We start from the raw sequence: 7,102 nt of genomic DNA, 5'->3' as shown, positions 1-7,102 counted from the left end.
GAACAGAACCAAAGACCGGTTGGGGAAGTCCTTCCACTGGGAGGGAATGGGCAAGGACGTTGCTAATTATGTCCGGTCTTGTGAGGTGTGCCAACGAGTGGGAAAACCCCAAGACCAGGTTAAAGCCCCTCTCCAGCCACTACCCATAATTGAGGTCCCATTTCAGCGCGTAGCTGTGGATATTCTGGGTCCTTTCCCAAAGAAGACACCCAGAGGAAAGCAGTACGTACTGACTTTCATGGATTTTGCTACCCGATGGCCGGAAGCAGTACCCTTAAGCAACACCAGGGCTAAAAGTGTGTGCCAGGCATTAACAGACATTTTTGCCAGGGTAGGTTGGCCCTCCGACATCCTTACAGATTCGGGAACTAACTTCCTGGCAGGAACCATGGAAAGCCTGTGGGAAGCTCATGGGGTGAATCACTTGGTTGCCACCCCTTACCACCATGAAACCAATGGCCTGGTGGAGAGGTTTAATGGAACTTTGGGGGCCATGATACGTAAATTTGTAAATGAACACTCCAATGATTGGGACCTCGTGTTGCAGCAGTTGCTTTTTGCCTACAGGGCTGTACCACATCCCAGTTTAGGGTTTTCACCATTTGAACTTGTGTATGGCCGTGAGGTTAAGGGGCCATTACAGTTGGTGAAGCAGCAATGGGAGGGGTTTACGCCTTCTCCAGGAACAAACATTCTAGACTTTGTAAGCAACCTACAAAACACCCTCCGACATTCTTTGGCCCTTGCTAAAGAAAACCTAAAGGATGCTCAGGAAGAGCAAAAGGCCTGGTATGATAAACATTCCAGAGAACGGTCCTTCAAAGTAGGAGACCAAGTCATGGTCTTAAAGGCAATCCAGGCCCATAAAATGGAAGCGTCGTGGGAAGGACCATTCACGGTCCAGGAGCGCCTAGGAGCTGTTAACTATCTCATAGCCTCCCCCACCTCCAACATAAAGCCTAAGGTATACCATGTTAATTCTCTTAAGCCCTTTTATTCCAGAGAATTAAACGTTTGCCAGTTTACAGCCCAGGAAACAGATGACGCGGAGTGGCCTGAAGGTGTCTACTACGAAGGAAAAAAGGATGGTGGCGTGGAAGAGGTGAACCTCTCCATGACCCTTGGACGTCTACAGCGACAGCAGATCAAGGAGCTGTGCACAAGCTTTGCACCAATTTTCTCAGCCACTCCAGGATGGACCGAACGGGCATACCACTCCATTGACACAGGTAATGCTCACCCTATTAGAACCCCACCCTACCGGGAGTCACCTCATGCCAAAACTGCTATACAAAGGGAGATCCAGGACATGCTACAGATGGGTATAATCCACCCCTCTAAGAGTGCATGGGCATCTCCAGTGGTTCTAGTTCCCAAACCAGATGGGGAAATACGCTTTTGCGTGGACTACCGTAAGCTAAATGCTGTAACTCGTCCTGACAACTATCCAATGCCACGCACAGATGAGCTATTGGAGAAATTGGGACATGCCCAATTCATCTCTACTTTAGACTTAACCAAGGGGTACTGGCAAGTACCACTAGATGAACCTGCCAAAGAAAAGTCAGCCTTCGTCACCCAGGCAGGGGTGTATGAATTCAATGTACTCCCTTTCGGGTTGCGAAATGCACCCGCCACCTTCCAAAGACTTGTAGATGGTCTCCTAGCGGGATTGGGAGAATCTGCAGTTGCCTACCTCGATGATGTGGCCATTTTTTCTGATTCATGGGCAGAGCACATGGAGCACCTGGAAAAAGTTTTTGAGCGCATCCAGCAGGCAGGACTAACTGTTAAGGCTAAAAAGTGTCAAATAGGCCAAAACAGAGTGACTTACCTGGGGCACCAGGTGGGTCAAGGAATTATAAATCCCATACAGGCCAAAGTGGATGCTATCCAAAAGTGGCCGGTTCCAAAGTCTAAGAAACAGGTCCAATCCTTCTTAGGCTTGGCTGGATATTATAGGCGATTTGTACCCCACTACAGCCAAATCGCTGCCCCGCTGACAGACCTAACCAAAAAGAAACAGCCAAATGCAGTTCAGTGGACTAATGAGTGTCAAAAGGCCTTTAACCAGCTTAAGGCAACACTCATGTCTGACCCTGTGCTAAGGGCCCCAGACTTTGACAAACCGTTCCAAGTAACCACAGATGCGTCCGAGCGAGGCGTGGGAGCAGTTTTAATGCAGGAAGGACCGGATCAAGAATTCCATCCTGTCGTATTTCTCAGTAAGAAACTGTCTGAGAGGGAAAGCCATTGGTCAATCAGCGAAAAGGAATGCTATGCCATTGTGTACGCGCTGGAAAAGCTACGCCCATATGTTTGGGGACGGCGTTTCCAACTACAAACAGACCATGCTGCGCTACAGTGGCTTCATACCGCCAAGGGAAATAACAAAAAACTTCTTCGGTGGAGTTTAGCTCTCCAAGATTTTGATTTTGAAATACAACACATTTCGGGAGCTTCTAACAAAGTGGCTGATGCACTCTCCCGGGAAAGTTTCCCAGAGTTAACTGGTTAACAATTGTTTTTGGAATGAAACATATTGTTAGTTTTTATATAATCAGTCGTATGTCTAAAGGTACATGTGTCTTATTAACTCTGTTTTCTCCTAAAACTCCAGGAAGAAATCACAGCCAGTGTGGAACCGAACATCCAACACTATCTGTGATTTGGGGGGCGTGTCATAACTATAAAGGGAAGGGTAATAGCTGTCCTGTGTACAGTACTATAAATCCCTCCTGGCCAGAGACTCCAAAATCCTTTTCCCTGTAAAGGGTTAAGAAGCTCAGGTAACCTGGCTGGCATCTGACCTAAAGGACCAATAAGGGGACAAGATACTTTCAAATCTTGGGGGGGGGAAGGCTTTTGTTTGTGTTCTTTGTTTTGGGACGGTGTTCGTTCTCCGGGAATGAGAGGGACCAGACATCAATCCAGGTTCTCCACATCTTTCTAAACAAGCCTCTCCTATTTCAAACTTGTAAGTAAATAGCCAGGCAAGGCGTGTTAGTTTTCCTTTGTTTTTCTCAACTTGTAAATGTACCTTTTACTAGAGTGTTTATCTTTGTTTGCTGTACTTTGAACCTGAGACTAGAGGGGAGTCCTCTGAGCTCTTTAAGTTTGATTACCCTGTACGGTTAATTTCCATACTGATTTTACAGAGATGATTTTTACCTTTTTCTTTAATTAAAAACCTTCTTTTTAAGAACCTGATTGATTTTTCCTTGTTTTAGATCCAAAGGGGTTTTGGATCTTGATTCACCAGGAGTTGGTGGGAGGAAGGAGGGGGGATGGTTAATTTCTCCCTGTTGTAGATTCCAGGGGGGGGTTGGAACTGATTCACCAGGAGTTGGTGGGAGGAAGGAGGGGAATGGTTAATTTCTCCTTGTTTTAAGATCCAAGGGGTTTTGGATTTGTTTTCACCAGGGATTTGGTGAGGGTTTTTCAAGGCTTCCCAGGGAGGGAATCCATTGATGGTGGCAGCCGAACCAGAGCTAAGCTGGTAGTTAAGCTTAGAAGTTTTTCACGCAGGCCCCTACATTTGTACCCTAAAGTTCAAAGTGGGGATCTCAGTCCTGACACACACCCACTCTGGGTCTGCATTCAGAGGGTAGACATTGAACAGATTCAATGTCAGCCACTCCACACACGCCTGGAGGTGCAGCAGGCAACCCGCATGATCTCGGCAACTCCCAGCATCTCAGGCTGTAGATTGGGGGAGACCAGGGTGGCCACCCCAGTTGAACGAGCACTGAGGTGTCTAAAATATACCTGGTCTCCCCATTCTAGCCACCAACTAGTCTTGGTGGCTGGATCTATGTGGGTTTCCTGCAGACAAACCACAGAATGCCCTATGTCACAAAGGAAGGAGAGCACCTGGCAACTGTGGAGACCCACCCTAAAGCCTCTGGTATTCAATGTTGAAAAGATGGTTGGCTTCAATCTAAGGGCTGAGGAGGATCCTCGTGGGCAGGAGGATCCCCAGCCAGCCTTGTAACAATCACTGACCAACCTGAAAGGCTTGTAACAGAAGTTGTGGGCCCATTGGTAGACCAGGATGTCCTACCTCCCGTTTCCCCTCCACTCCTCCAAAACAGCCCTCATGGCCCAGAGGATGAGATAGAAGTATCCCTAACACTTGTGAGGGAGCTTCACCTTACCCTCAAAATCACAGGTGTCCACCAGAAAATGGTGAACCTCATACCACAGAACAGTGGGGGATGGTGTCATGGACCTATGATGACACTCTGGCTAGGCCCCTGTTACAACCTGTGGCCCATGGAGATGGGCAAAGAGAGAGCAGATTACCAGTGTGTTGACTGTACCGGTGGCACTGTGCAACCCATCTTTATCTCCAGAAAGGAAAAGGGAGGTGGAGGGAAGAGAGCCCCTAAAGGGTCAGGGAAGGGAGCCAAAAAAATCTCCTCCTGAGGTTTGTCCAAGGACATGTGAAATAGACAACCCATGGGCGGCAGCGGTATGGAAGATGGAGGGGACAGAAATGAGTAGGGCTCTACCAATTTCATGGCCATGAAAAACGTGGCATGGACCAAGAAATCAGCTGTCCTTCGTGAAATCGGATCTCCTGTGCTGCTGGGAGACTGAGGCTCCGAGCCGCTATTCTCTTGGTTGTGGGGAGGGACGAGAGCAGTCCTTTCCCTGCACGGCTGCTTTTGGTGTGGAGCGCAGACCCACCTTCAGCAGCAGCTCATAAATGGGGGTGGTACACGCTTAACTGTGTTCTGCAGAGCCCAGGAGCTGAGCTCAAATCTTCTGTCCCTTCCCCTCCCCTATGTCCCCACAACTCCTGCCACAGCAGCAGGCACCGAGCTCAGGGCTTCCTCCTGCAGTGGCTCCTGCTGGGTTGGGGGCTTTTACTCCTCTTTTCTTGTCTCCCCTGCTCTCCCCGCAGCTCCTGCCTCCGCTTTGTGGCTGCGGCTAGGGCTCGGGGGAGCCTGAGCTGAGGGCTTCTTCTGCCACTCCAACCATGGCACCCTGGTCTCTTCCCCTCCCCCAGCAGCTCCTACTGGGGCTGGAGGCTTGAACTCCTGCCAGCTGAAGCTGAGACAGCCCAGGCTTGGGGCTTCTTCCCTCTTCTGCCAAGCTGCTCCACGTGAATCACATGGTGATTGCCATGTTCTGTTCAATCCCTCTGAAGCACCTGGCACTGGGCACTGTCAGAAAACAGGCTACTGGGCTACATGGATCATTGGTTTTACCCAGTCTGGCCATTCTGATCTTCTTATTTCGACCACAGATGTTTCTGCTTCCTGCTGTAACACACTATACCCCACTCCCTTCCCAGAGCTGAGATAGATCCCAGGACTCCTGATGGGGTCTCTCTTTCCACAGAGTTAGTATCAATAAACATTAAAATGTTAACACTAACCAGTGTCCTTAAATGACTTGCCATAAGATGTGAGAACCTATTGGTTTTAGAGATGACTGGGTCGCAGCTGACAAGGGGAGGGGAAGACAGGAGCAAGTGATGGGGCAGCACCTTGGGGAGAAGACACACAGCAGGGTCGAGGGTTGACGGAAGAGATGGGGCAAGATTGTAATTTCAGGGATCCAGCTACTAGCAATTAAAAAGGTGGCAACCCAGTGTAGTGTACATAGACTGACTCCCCAGTTCAACACATTGACACAGCACAGTAAGGACAGGAAAGGGTTTAATCTCACTTTGACTGTCCAGTATGTGATTCAGGGAAGAGGCCCCAGCACCATGGACCAGCCAACTCTGCACAGAGCTCAATCTGAGAGCCAGAGTACAAGGAGAAAACATTTAAGTCTTTTTATGAATAAAGACCTGGAGTAGCCTGTCCCGGATCTGTTTGGTCCTCACACCATAAATGATGGGGTCCAGCACAGGGGGCACCAGCTGGTACACACTGGCAATGAGAACAAGGAAGTGCAGTGGCACATTGTGGCCAAAACGGAACATGACAGAGGAGAAGAAATCTGGGACGTACAAAGCTAAGATGGCACAAACATGAGAGATGCAGGTCCCAAAAGTCTTGAGCCGGGCATCCTTTGTGGGGAGGCGGAAGATGGCCCTGAGGATCTGAGTGTAGGACACGGCGATAAAAAACACATCCATTCCACTTACAGAGAAAAGATCGAACAATCCATAGTAACTACTGATGCGGATGTCAGCACAGGCCAGCTTTACAACAGCTATATGCCCACAATAGGAGTGGGGGATAATGTTCGTTCTGCAATATGGCCACCGCCTCGCCAGGAAGGGATAGGGTAATGTGAGTATGACACAGCGCAGCAACACGGCCAGCCCTATCTTGGCCACAACAGAGTTTCTCAGGATGGTGGAATGTCTCAGGGGATGGCAGATGGCGACGTAGCGATCAAAAGCCATGGCCACGAGGATTCCAGATTCCATCGCTGAGAAGCAGTGAATGAAGTACATCTGGGTGAGGCAGGCACTGAAACTGATCTCCCTGGAATTGAACCAGAAGATGCTCAGCATTTTGGGTACGGTGGATGTGGACATGACCAGGTCAGTGACGGCCAGCATGCAGAGGAAATAGAACATGGGCCCGTGAAGGCTCGGCTCCCTCTTCACGATGAACAGGATAATGAAGTTCCCCAACACAGCTATGGTGTACATAGCACAAAAGGGAATGGAGATCCAGATATGGGCTTCCTCTAGGCCAGGAATGCCCAGCAGGATGAAGGTGGAGGGGTTGGTGAAGTCTGTTGTGTTGGAATCTGACATGGATTAGGGGAGAAGTTGTCCAACTCTGAGGCATAAGGGTGTCTCCTGCATGTACCCTCTGTTCCCCTGACTTTCTGGGTGTTCTCCGGATCTTGGGTGATAGTCGTAGTAGAAATGCCTGAATGGAGAGACAACATTAATATGAGACACTGCATGCACTAGTGGAGGCTGTTCTCGTGGGAGAAGCGAATTGATCACTCTTCACACACTGAAAAATTACATTATTCTGAGAAAATAACTATGAACAATGACCCTACTAAATCCATGCTGTGGGGAGTTCCCCATTCATTCAGTTGCTCAAAATCTGAGACTGGAAAAAAACAAAACTTTTGCCAGAACATGTGCTGGGAGAAAACTCCCAACTAGGACATA

At 49.0% G+C, this 7,102-nt stretch overlaps 1 pseudogene; it reads right to left on the bottom strand.

Annotated features, from left to right (window-relative positions):
* Window positions 1-5,782: 5,782 nt before the first annotated feature.
* LOC135972513 (olfactory receptor 52R1-like) lies at window positions 5,783-6,781 on the bottom strand (annotated as a pseudogene).
* Between the last annotated feature and the right edge of the window lie 321 nt (window positions 6,782-7,102).

Source organism: Chrysemys picta, chromosome 1, assembly GCF_011386835.1.
Source record: "Chrysemys picta bellii isolate R12L10 chromosome 1, ASM1138683v2, whole genome shotgun sequence".
In the NCBI taxonomy this organism is placed as follows: Eukaryota; Metazoa; Chordata; order Testudines; family Emydidae; genus Chrysemys; species Chrysemys picta.
Note: the sequence above shows the minus strand (reverse complement) of the source record. Positions and strands in the feature narration are given on the sequence as shown.